Genomic DNA, 11,421 nt, shown 5'->3' with positions numbered 1-11,421 from the left:
AGACACCCTTCAGTCCTGCATTGCACCAGGGCCGGGCCACTTGACGCTGTACAACTCGTAAAAAAAAAAAAATAGACTTTGTATTGGGTCCTACTTCGTCACGTGATGTACAGGAGTATTCTAATAACACCAGGGGCTCCATTTATCATTGTAATTCTCCCACATTTACGCCTATAAATACGCTGTCGTAATTGTTCTCCTATTTATCAAAGCAAAATACGCCTAAAAATAAGCAAATACGACTGCAAAATTCTCCCACTCTATTCTCTCTCCCCTAGGCGCACATGTGCGCCAAAGAAAGCACAAAAAGCCCTTTTTTGGTTGCATTTTTAAAAATACGCCTTACTAATCGCAAAAATTCAGATTTATCATTATTTTGCGCCTTATGAGAACCTAAAATTCTACAAATACAACCACAAAAGTTCTCCATAACCACTGTGGAGAACATCGCTTTTTTTTCGCCAAGGAGAAGATGGAATATTTCTTACTTTTGGTAGCTATAATAATGAAATATTAATCTATGTAAATTTTATTTTAATAATATATTTTTAAATCAATGAATGTGAAGGTAATTATTTTTATTTTTAGGTTTTATAATAAATATATTATTTGAAAATAAAAAAATTGGTGTCCTATTAATTTCTATTTGTAAAGGAAGACAAGCTTATCAGTCTAAAGCTAACAATAAATTATATTAAGTAGGGATGTGATACATGTACATAGATATTAACATATTTTTGGTCACCACTGACATTTTTGCACATTATATATATATATATATATATATATATATAGGCTTACCATAATTTTTAGAGGTGAAACTGGGACCACCTGGTGCGGTGCCAGTGGGGGTGTGGTCAGAAGCGTGGTCAAGGGGGCGTGGCAAATACTGGTCCTTTTAAAGTAGTAGCTTTTATGTGTGTAATGTTTCGTGGATACTCTACCCTTCCTCAGACAAACAAGTGAATCACACAGTTTAAATAGACCATAACACCACCCCCTAGTGAAAAAGGCACCATTACGTTGTCATGGCAAATAAGTCATTAATCTTAATCTCAGGTGCTAAATAATGCCAAACATCAAGCATAATCATCACTTTCATAATTATCAATTTCACAATGTAATATCTGCAGTGTAATATGTGTTTTATGTGTCTAATTAAGGAACAGAGCCAAATACTGATAAGGCATAAATACAACATTGAATGAAAGTATAAAGAAACACGTACCTGCTAAAGCTGTTTAAGAGGCTACTCTATACCATAATGCAGGAAGATTATTGCCAAAATGCTATCCTGCATGAAGTAAAGCAAGATCCAGGCCAAAAATCCTGCCTGTCTGTTCTTCCTATTCATACCCATATGATTCCCCTAAAGGTGTATTACCGGCAATGTCACCAAGGGACGGGGGGTGTTAAATTCTTAGAAAAATAAACCAAGTAGTACTACAAAATTTAAAAAAAAACCTACGCTGCTCACTCAGCCTGTATTACTAAATGTAAATTTGAAGGACACGAACGTTAAAGGGCCACTAAACCCAAAATCTTTCTTTCATGATTCAGATAGAACATATAAATTTAAACAGCATTACAATTTACTTCTATTATTTATTTTGCTTCATTTTTTAGATATCCTTATTTGAAGAAAAAGCAATGCACGTGGGTGAGCCAATCACATGAGACTTCTATGTGCAGCAACCAATCAGCAGCTACTGAGCATATCCAGATATGCTTTTCAGCAAAGAATATCAAGAGAATAAAACAAATTAGATAATAGAAGTAAATTAGAAAGATGTTTAGAATTGCATTCTCTTTCTAAATCATGAAAGAAAAAATGTGGGTATCATGGCCCTTTAAGCTAAGCAGCTGTATGTAACAAAGTACCAGCATCCAACTATGCTGGAGATCCACAGTCCAGTCATTTTGAATAATGTGTCTGGGTTTCAGGTGGTCTGAAACCCGGACACATGATTTGAAACCTGGAGGTGGCAACCCTACTGGGACAGAATGAACGACTGGGTGGGACACTGGGACAGCACCTCCAAACCGGGACAATCCCAGTAAAAGTGGGACTTCTGGTAAGCCTATATATATATATATATATATATATATATATATATAGATAGATAGATAGATAGATAGATAGATAGATAGATAGAGGAGTCTTAAGTACTGCAGGGGGTGTGGAAGAAGATAAAGGTGTTATTGTTTAAAACATCAGTTTTTATTATTGTAGCGTATAAAAAAAAATATATAAAAGCTTTCTTACACATGACTAAAACCAAAAAATGCATTTATTGATTAAAATACATGTATTCAGTTACATGTTTTGTCATTTAAAAAGAAAATACTGTAATGATATTTATTTTATTACATTAAAATAGGTTTTTATTTAAATAATGAAATACACAGTTAAAGTGAAGGTCAATTTTGATAAATTAGTGCCCGGTTTTTAATAATCCTATTAAAAACATGGGCACTTTAATTCATCAAAATTGACATTTCATTTCTTTTCTTCAAAAACTTAACTTTTAAGCCTGGCAGCCAATCCAGCAATTCCCTCAGCCGTCGGAAGCCTCTGCAGACGTCAGAAATGACGAACCCGGCTTCCTCAAATCACGGCTTCCCCCCCGGGGGAATCTTGGCCTGAAGCAACGCTGTGATTGGAGGAAGCCGGATTCGTCATTTTGGACCCGAGAAGACGGCTTGCGACAGGCAGAGGAAGTGCTGGAGCGGCTGCCAGGATTAAAAGGTAATTTTTAAAGAAAAGAAGTGAAATGTCAATTTTGATGAATTAAAGTGCCCTTGTTTTTAATAGGATTATTAAAAACTGGGCACTTATTCATCAAAATTGACCTTTACTTTAAAGGGCCACTAAACCCAAAATTTTTCTTTCATGATTCAGATAGAGAATAGAAATTTAAACAACATTACAATTCACTTCCATTATTTATTTTGCTTAATTTTTTAAATATCCTTAGTTGAAAAAAAAGCAATGCACATGGTGAGCCAATCACACGATGCTTCTATGTGCAGCAACCAATCAGCAGCTAGTGAGCATATCTAGATATGCTTTTCATCAAAGAATAACAAGAGAATAAAACAAATTAGATAATATAAGTAAATTAGAAAGATGTTTAAAATTGCATTCTCTTTCTAAATCATAAAAGAAAAAATGTAGCTGGCATGTCCCTTTAAGGGTGGTTTAAACAAGTTACATTTCAATAAAAAAAAAGTTAGACAGGTTCTATACAAAAATCAAGTCTATTTGGGAGTATTTCTAATGATAAATAAGGCGCATATATAATACGAATGTAGAGATTTATCAATAATCCGCCGCATCTCGCCTTTGGAAATTGGCGATAAAATACTACAGTTTTTATGATAAATATGGGCGCACATGTGCACCTCTCCAAAGGCGAGCTGCGGAGAACTGAAAGTCGTATTTCAAGAATGAATGATAAATGGAGCCCCATTATCTGTAGCTTCTCGTGGCTCAGTTACTTTGGCACGTGGATCGCAGTGGCTGGCGCAGACATGAGGCTCTTTGAGACTGCCTGCCCCGTGGAAAGACTGTCTAGAGCAGAATCTGCAGACCTCAGTTGGATCACAGTGGGTGCTCTGCTGAGTGACAGTCCGGGTCGGGGGTGACCTTCTGACCGGGTTGCAGTTACTGCTAGTTTAACTTTGTCCTCATATAGCCCAGCCCTTCTCACGCATTTCCCCTGGCCACGTTTATGTTCTGGATTGTCATTAACCTCACTCATACATGAAGCGGCACAATTGAACCTATTTTATGCCTCCATACCGCTTATAAAGTAATTTTCTGCCCTCCTGACTCAACCCTCCCCTACTGTAACAAGCTGTTTTCAGGGTCCAACCTCATCTACATCTACTGGGCTTAGCTTACAACCCTGATTCTAATAGCATTAACCCCCACCTCAGAAAAAATAGCCAGTTGGATTAGCCTATCTGCATTCATATTTCCATACCTTTTTCCTCATATTCCAGTGCACCACTCACTTAGGGTCAGTGTGTTGATTGGGGACTGTGGTGAGATCATGGGAGAGGGGGGCTGTATGATTGCGTGGGGGAGAAGGGCGAGCAGGGAATGAGGAATGTGATGGTGTGGGGGAGAGGATCAAAATGGGTGGTGAGCAACGGATGAGGGCTGTGTGGGGGAGAGGAGCAGATAGGGTGAAGTAATGGGAAACACAAACCCATTTGTAGGATTGTGTGTGGTGGGGGGGGGGGGGGTCGGTCGGGTGATCTTTATTAGAGTAGGAGAAAAGTGTCCCTTTTTGGCTTTCAAATGTTGGGAGGTTTGCTAACATGGTAATTTAATTTCCCTTACAACATTTTGTTTGTCTGCACCTGCTGTGTAGGAGACTTTATCAAACCTGGTTGTTTTATGGTGTGTGGGTGGAGCATTATCTTCACCTATTTCTTTATTTCACTCCTTCAGGACAGGAACAAGTGTTGAAGACATTTGCTGGAAAAAGGAAATCATGCTACTGTCGATGCAATCACGTGACTTCAATGTCAGTGTTCTGTCGAGAACTCCAATTTCTCGAAAACTCCAATCTGACGTCACTTCCGGTGACTCACTGTTTTTCACTGTTTTGCCTGTCTTGGGGGGGCGCACCGCCGATCCTCTGGCATACACCCCAAGTAAACCTTGAACCCCCAGGCGGAGGCAAAATAGATGGTGAAGATAAGCGATCACAGTGCCCATCTGATTGGCTGTGAATCCTGTCACTCACTGAGACTTAAACCAATCAGATGTATGAAATCACCAGAAGTGACGTCAGATTGGAGTTCTCGATAGAACACCGACACGTCCCCCAGTCAGATTTTTTTTATCTCTTAAAAGCAGTAAGCTGAAAAAGGATGTTTCTTGCCGTCCTAAAGACGTTTAAGCCCAGCACTTTTAGGACCACATGCCTGACGTCCTGACATCATCTATGGGTTAAAGGAAAATAAAAGCCCCAGCATTAGTAGTAATATATTGGATATTATGTAAACTCACATCAGTTTGCAGTCAGTACAGGAGTAAGATATGCATTTGCCCTTTATGTGGGAAAGACTGGATAAAATAAATATGCTTTTAAAAAATAAAATGGGATGCATCTTCAAAATATCACTAATCATTTAGGTACTTTCATATCCCTTTAAACTGATTTTATGTACCATCACTTCCAGTGTATCTACTTCCTTTCTATTTGTCCCTTTAATTGTGAAGACCAGGGGTAGCCAACTTTCCAAGATATGGAGGTCATATAATATTTTAGAAGCCTTAAAGGGATACTAAACCCACTATTTTTCTTTCATGACTCAGACAAAGCATGCACTTTTAAGCAACTTTCTAATTTACTCATATTATCAAATTTTCTTCGTTCTCTTGCTATTTAAAAAAAAAAAAAAAAAAAAAAAAAAAAAAAAAAAAAAAGCAGGAATGTGATGCATAGTAGCCGGTCCATTTTTGGTTGAGAACCTGGGTTATGCTTCCTTACTGGTGGGTAAATGTAAGCCTCCAATAAGCAAGCACTATCCATGGTGCTGAACCTAAAATGGGCTGGCTGCTAAGATTAACATAAAATAAAACTATCAAGAGAACAAAGAAAAATGAATAGGAGTAAATTTGAAAGTTGATTAAAATTTCATGCTCTATCTGAATCATGAAAGAAAAAAAAATGGGTTCAGTGTCTTAAAGGGATATAAAACCTTTAATATTTTCTTATGTGATTCAGACAGAGTATACAATAAAAAAAAAAAGTTTTTAATTTACTTCTGTTAACAAATTTGCTTCATTACCATGGTATTTGTAGAAAATATACCCATCTAGGTGTCTGGAGCGCTACATGCCAGGAAATAGTGCTGCCATCTAGAGCGCTTATAAATACATAACATTCCTGCCCAACTGCTACCATATAGCGCTCTAGACACTTCTCAGCTTACGTCCCTGCTTTTAACAAAAGAAGAAACTAAATTTGAATACAGAAGTAAATTAGAAAATAGTTTAAAATTGCATGCTCTTTCTGAATCTTTAAAGAAAAATGTTGGGTTTCATGTCCCTTTAAGGACTGCATATACATTTATAGCTATTAAATTTATTTCCTAAAAATGTCCAGTGGCACAGGGCCAGGTTAAGCCAACGTTGCAGGGAACCCTCTGTGTGCTGTTCTTACCTCCAGGTGGCTTTTTTGAGTCGTGGCCACCCAAATGCACACATTTTTTTTTTTTTTTTTTTTTTTTTTGGGGGAGGCACAAAAACTATTGCAGTCATAATAAGTTCTGCCTTTTCCTCGTTAAATAAATGAGAGCCCTTACCTCATCCAGAGGTGGCCCCAGGGAGCTATCAGAGGTGTAAAAAATGGGTGGGGGTGCAGTCATCAAGATATTAATGCATCAATAAGCTGCAGCACATATGCCAGCACTCCCTGTGATCTTTTTCTTCGGTTAATGGGGAAAAAAACCCTCAAAATGTCTTTACCCATAAAATATGTAATTATGTATAGTAAAAAATAAATTACAATGCCATTCTTTGTTTTGTCTGATTTTCTTATACTTTGAAGGGACAGTTAAAAGTAAACAATTAAAACGTTCATGATTCAAATAAAACATGCATTTTTAAAACAACTTTCCAATTTACTTCAATTATCCAATTTGCTTGGTTCTCTTGGTATCCTCTGTTGAAAAGCATACCTAGGTAGGCTCAGAAGGAGCATTGTCCTGTTATGAAAAGCTAATAAAAAAACAAAAAAAAAAAAAAACAAACGCATGTGATAGGAGTGTCTGTAGTGGCTCAGAAACCGGCAGAAATGTAGAGGTTTAAAAAGGTTATAAAGTATATTAATAACATTGGTTGTGCAAAGCTGGGGAATGGGTAGTAAAGGTGTTTATCTTTTTAAGCAATAACAAATTTGGTGTGGACTGTCCCTTTAAATTAAATGAACAGTCAACTTTGCTTTTTAAATTCAGCATTTTTATTTTTAAAGGCCCAGTATAATCTAAAAATAGTTATTTTACTGTATAACTTACCCCAGAATTTGAGCAGGAACTTTAACACTAACCCTCTGCACCAGAACCCCCCACAGTTTTTTTTTGAACTTGTCGGTGGGCTGTGCTGACAATTAGAAGTGCACAAATTGCACTATTGACTTTAATCAGGGTTTGCTCAACATATAGCACTCAAAAATGCTGAATATATATATATAGTAGAGAAGGCAGCACTCATTGTTCCAAGATTCAATCTAGCGTGCATCCCACATACATAACAAAATAGATCCAAAGCAAGCAATCACTGCAGAGTTATCATTCCTCTTGTCTGTTGTGATAACGTTTTCAAGGTATCACCCCCTTCATCAGACATAGTACACACACATATATATATATATATATATATATATAGATAGATATATATTGTGATACAGCAATCACATAGGATATCTGTTTTCAGGCAAAACAATGTGTTCCTCTATGGTATAAACACTCGCAGACTTGAAATTGCAGGAAAAAAAGTTTTTATTGCAAACAAACACATTCCACACTTGGCTTTAAATCACATTCACAGGTGATTCATAAAACTACAAACAAAAGCCTAGCTCTTTTAGAGCACTAACTAAACATGCAGCAATCCTAACTAACCCAGTTTTAATAAACAATATAATAGTTTTCACCAACCTTTCTGCTTAACTGTTTTCTCAGATAAGTTTTCACTGCTATCCTACCCTCAGCAGGTAAAATAAATATTCTCTGCCTAGAATTTAGCTGCTGCTAATTAATTAATTAATTAGGGAGAGGTGAGTGGATAGAGATTTCATGCAAGCACACAGCTTTCAGGACTCAGGCAGACAAGCCTGGGTGCAAAGCCCATATGCAAAATTAGAATAGAAAATTATTAACACAACACATAGAAAGTCTGGCACACAGCTAGATTGAAAGCAAAATGGAAAAGCTAGTTACAGCATTTGGCCAAATTGTGATAGGCCTGGGACCACACCAAGTGTCTCTTCCTCCTGGACCCTGGGTCCATACAAACATAGATACAAACAAGGGTGACATAGGCCCTTTGTAATTTCCCTAGATACATACAGAACACATAAATAGACTGCACTCTCAAACTGGACTGGGTACACATTATATGACCCTAAAAAATCCACAGCTCTGAGGGCTCACCAGCACTCACAGAAAGCTATTTTTAACAAGAGGCACACTAACAGGGCAAACTTGTTAAAGGGATACTAAATCCAAAATTTTTTCTTTCACGATTCAGATAGAGCATGCAATTTTAAGCAACTTTCTAATTTACTCCTATTACCAATTTTCTTCGTTCTCTTGCTATCTTTATTTGAAAAAGAAGGCTCCTAAGCTAAGGAGACATGACTTGCTTATTGGTTGGGTACATTTAGCCACCAATCAGTATGCGCAACTCAGGTTGTGAACCAAAAATGGGGCGGCTTCTAAACTTACATTCTTGCTTTTCAAATAAAGATAGCAAGAGAATGAAGAAAATTTGATATTAGGAGTAAATTAGAAAGTTGCTTGAAATCCCATGCTTTATCTGAATCATGAAAGAAAAAAAAAATTGGGTTCAGCGTCCCATAATGTGTGTAGAATCACTATTAACCTACACATATACCTTGCAAATTTATAACATTCTTGCAAAATTGCTGCCAAATGGTTCTACAGACATGCATACTGCTAAGCTTGCACAGCTAGATTAAAAGCAAAATGGAAGAGTAAGTTACAGCAATTGGCCAAACATTAATAGGCCAAATGGTGATAGGCCCAGGACCACATCATGGTCTCTTCCTCCCTGGTCCCTAACCTACAGCAACACAATGTATGCCTACAACCAAACACAATGAGATACAAACCAGGGTCAACAGTTCCAGGTTTAGAGAAACTGTGGCATAAGTGAGGAGGAAGCAGGAGGCACAGTGTGATAGAGCTGCCTAGGTGGGAACTATACATGTCAGGCAAACTTTCTGAGAAAACAGGGTAGAGGTGGCGCCTACGGCAGTCTGAGGGTTTAAAATAAAGTACTCAATTGTTGAAGGATTCTCATAAAATACACAACTTTGAGATAAAAATGTGTTTCACAATAAAATTGATAGTTTATTAACGCAGTCTAAAAATGTCCTTATTCATAAAATTAATCAATATAGCTAGTAAATTCTGTCTAAAAACAAGCTTATATAAAGCGACACCGGTGTCTATCTTAATACTTTAAAGGCTTAAAAACTCTAAACACTCTAAAAATTCTCTAAAACTGTTAATAAAAATTGATACGTTCCATAGTGGTCTAAAATGGATACGGGTTGATTTCGCCAAACTTACAACTTTATAAATAAGAGTCACAGTTTTATATATCACAAAAAATTCATACGAATAAATAAGTTAATAACCAGCAATTGTGAATTAATTGTCATGTGAGTAGAATGACTCTTAAAATTTAGTCCAAGGGATGTTTGCACATAATTCTCCCGGGCTAATAAGCCTAAAGTTTATTTGTCTCCTATGGCTCTAGGTATAGTCAATTGATACTAGATTCATTGTTTGTTTTTAACGATGTTAAATTTCTAAAGGGTTCCACAATACTTTATCCAGTTTTTAGGATTAGATATCCTTGTTCCCAAAAAAATGTATTTTGTGTATGCAAGTAGATTCACACTTACCCTGTCTTTTAACTAGCAGCGGTTGTTGTATTTACCCGCTTACCTGCTTGCTCCGTGTTCACTGGGTTTATGTGTGCGTGGACCAGGATTGGTCACGTCTGTGTTCAGGATCCACTCCTCTTTTAGTGCGTGCACTCTTCAAAAAAAGTAATTCCTCGATGGTGGTTCTGACTCCTACCGCCCCTTCAGCTTACCTTTTTTCAAGAGGCTCTGAGTTGATTCACAGCTGATTTAGCGGTCCTGGGAGTTGTGTTGCAGTCACTCTATGACTTTCCGGAAGCTGGTTAGGTTTTCTACGCGTTTCAGCTCTCCAAACGAGCCTTTGTCAAGAGATTATTGACAAAGGCTCGTTTGGAGAGCTGAAACGGGTAGAAAACCAATTCAGACACTCTAAAAGCTCCAAAATAAGCTAAAACAAAAGCTACCTTAAACAATAAAACCTCAAAATTAGAAAAACAAACTCTAGGCAAAACCATTCTTTCCAGTATTGAAAAAACCAAAGGGCGTCTTTTATCTAAAACTACCTTCCTCTTTAACAAACCTCTCACTGCCATACGGATACAAAATTTCTTTGATAAGTCCTCCCAACCTAAAGTTTTAAACAAGAAAGATAAAGCCAACATGTTACGCTTTATCAATGATTTAGAAAAAATTTTCACCCTCCAAACCTCAATCCAATCTAAAAGCAAATTCACTTCATCCACATGACTATCCTTCCCAATCAATTTATTGAGCCACTGCACCCAAACAGCCACATAAGCATTCCAAGTCCTAGGAGCTAAGGCTCCCCTCACCATATTCAAAACTCTAGAAAATTCAGGTACCACATTTCCTCCGGGCACGTAGCACCCACAATGTCTGCATCCGGAACTGCTTCTCGAAACCTCTGCACTGAAAACGAGAAAGAGCATCAGCCCCAATATTCTCCTTTCCAGGCACATGAACAGCTCTAAAATACACATTATGTTTCAAACATTCGAAAACAAACATTCTGATCAAACCAATAACTGGTTTAGAACTAGAAGACAAACGGTTGATGGCAAAATCCACTCCCATATTATCAGAATGAAAAACCACTTTCTTGTTTTCAAATTCGCCACCCCATATCTTCAAAGCAACCACTAACGGAAATAACTCCAGAAAAACTAGGTTTTTAGTCAGGCCTGCTGACGCCCAAACACTGGGCCAAGCTCCTGAACACCATTTATTACCAAACAAAGCACCGAAACCATGTGCACCAGAAGCATCTGTAAATAAATGCAATTCACTGTTCACTACTTCCGCAGATTGAATCAAGGAACTACCATTGAAATCCCTTAAAAAAACCTTCCAAACACGTAAGTCCTCCTTTACTTGAGCAGACAAACGGATCCTAAAATGAGGAATCTTAACCCCGACCGTTGACAAAGACAACCTCCTACAGAAGATTCTGCCAACTGGGATAATCTTGCAAGCAAAATTAAGCTTACCAACCAAAGATTGAATCTCCCTCAAAGAAAGCTTCTTCCTCCTCAGAGCATACTCGACAGAAATAAACAAATCCTTCACCTTATCCTCAGGGAGCCTGCATTCCATCAAAACAGTATCAATGCAGATACCCAAAAAACTAATCACTGAGGAAGGCCCTTCTGATTTGTCAGAAGCAATTGGGATACCAAAATCCCTAGCCATAGACAAAAAGGAATCCATAAGAACCTGACACGAATTCTGACCAGACGGACCCACAAAAAGAAAGTCGTCCAAA

Source organism: Bombina bombina, chromosome 1, assembly GCF_027579735.1.
Source record: "Bombina bombina isolate aBomBom1 chromosome 1, aBomBom1.pri, whole genome shotgun sequence".
Classification (NCBI taxonomy): Eukaryota; Metazoa; Chordata; class Amphibia; order Anura; family Bombinatoridae; genus Bombina; species Bombina bombina.
Note: the sequence above shows the minus strand (reverse complement) of the source record.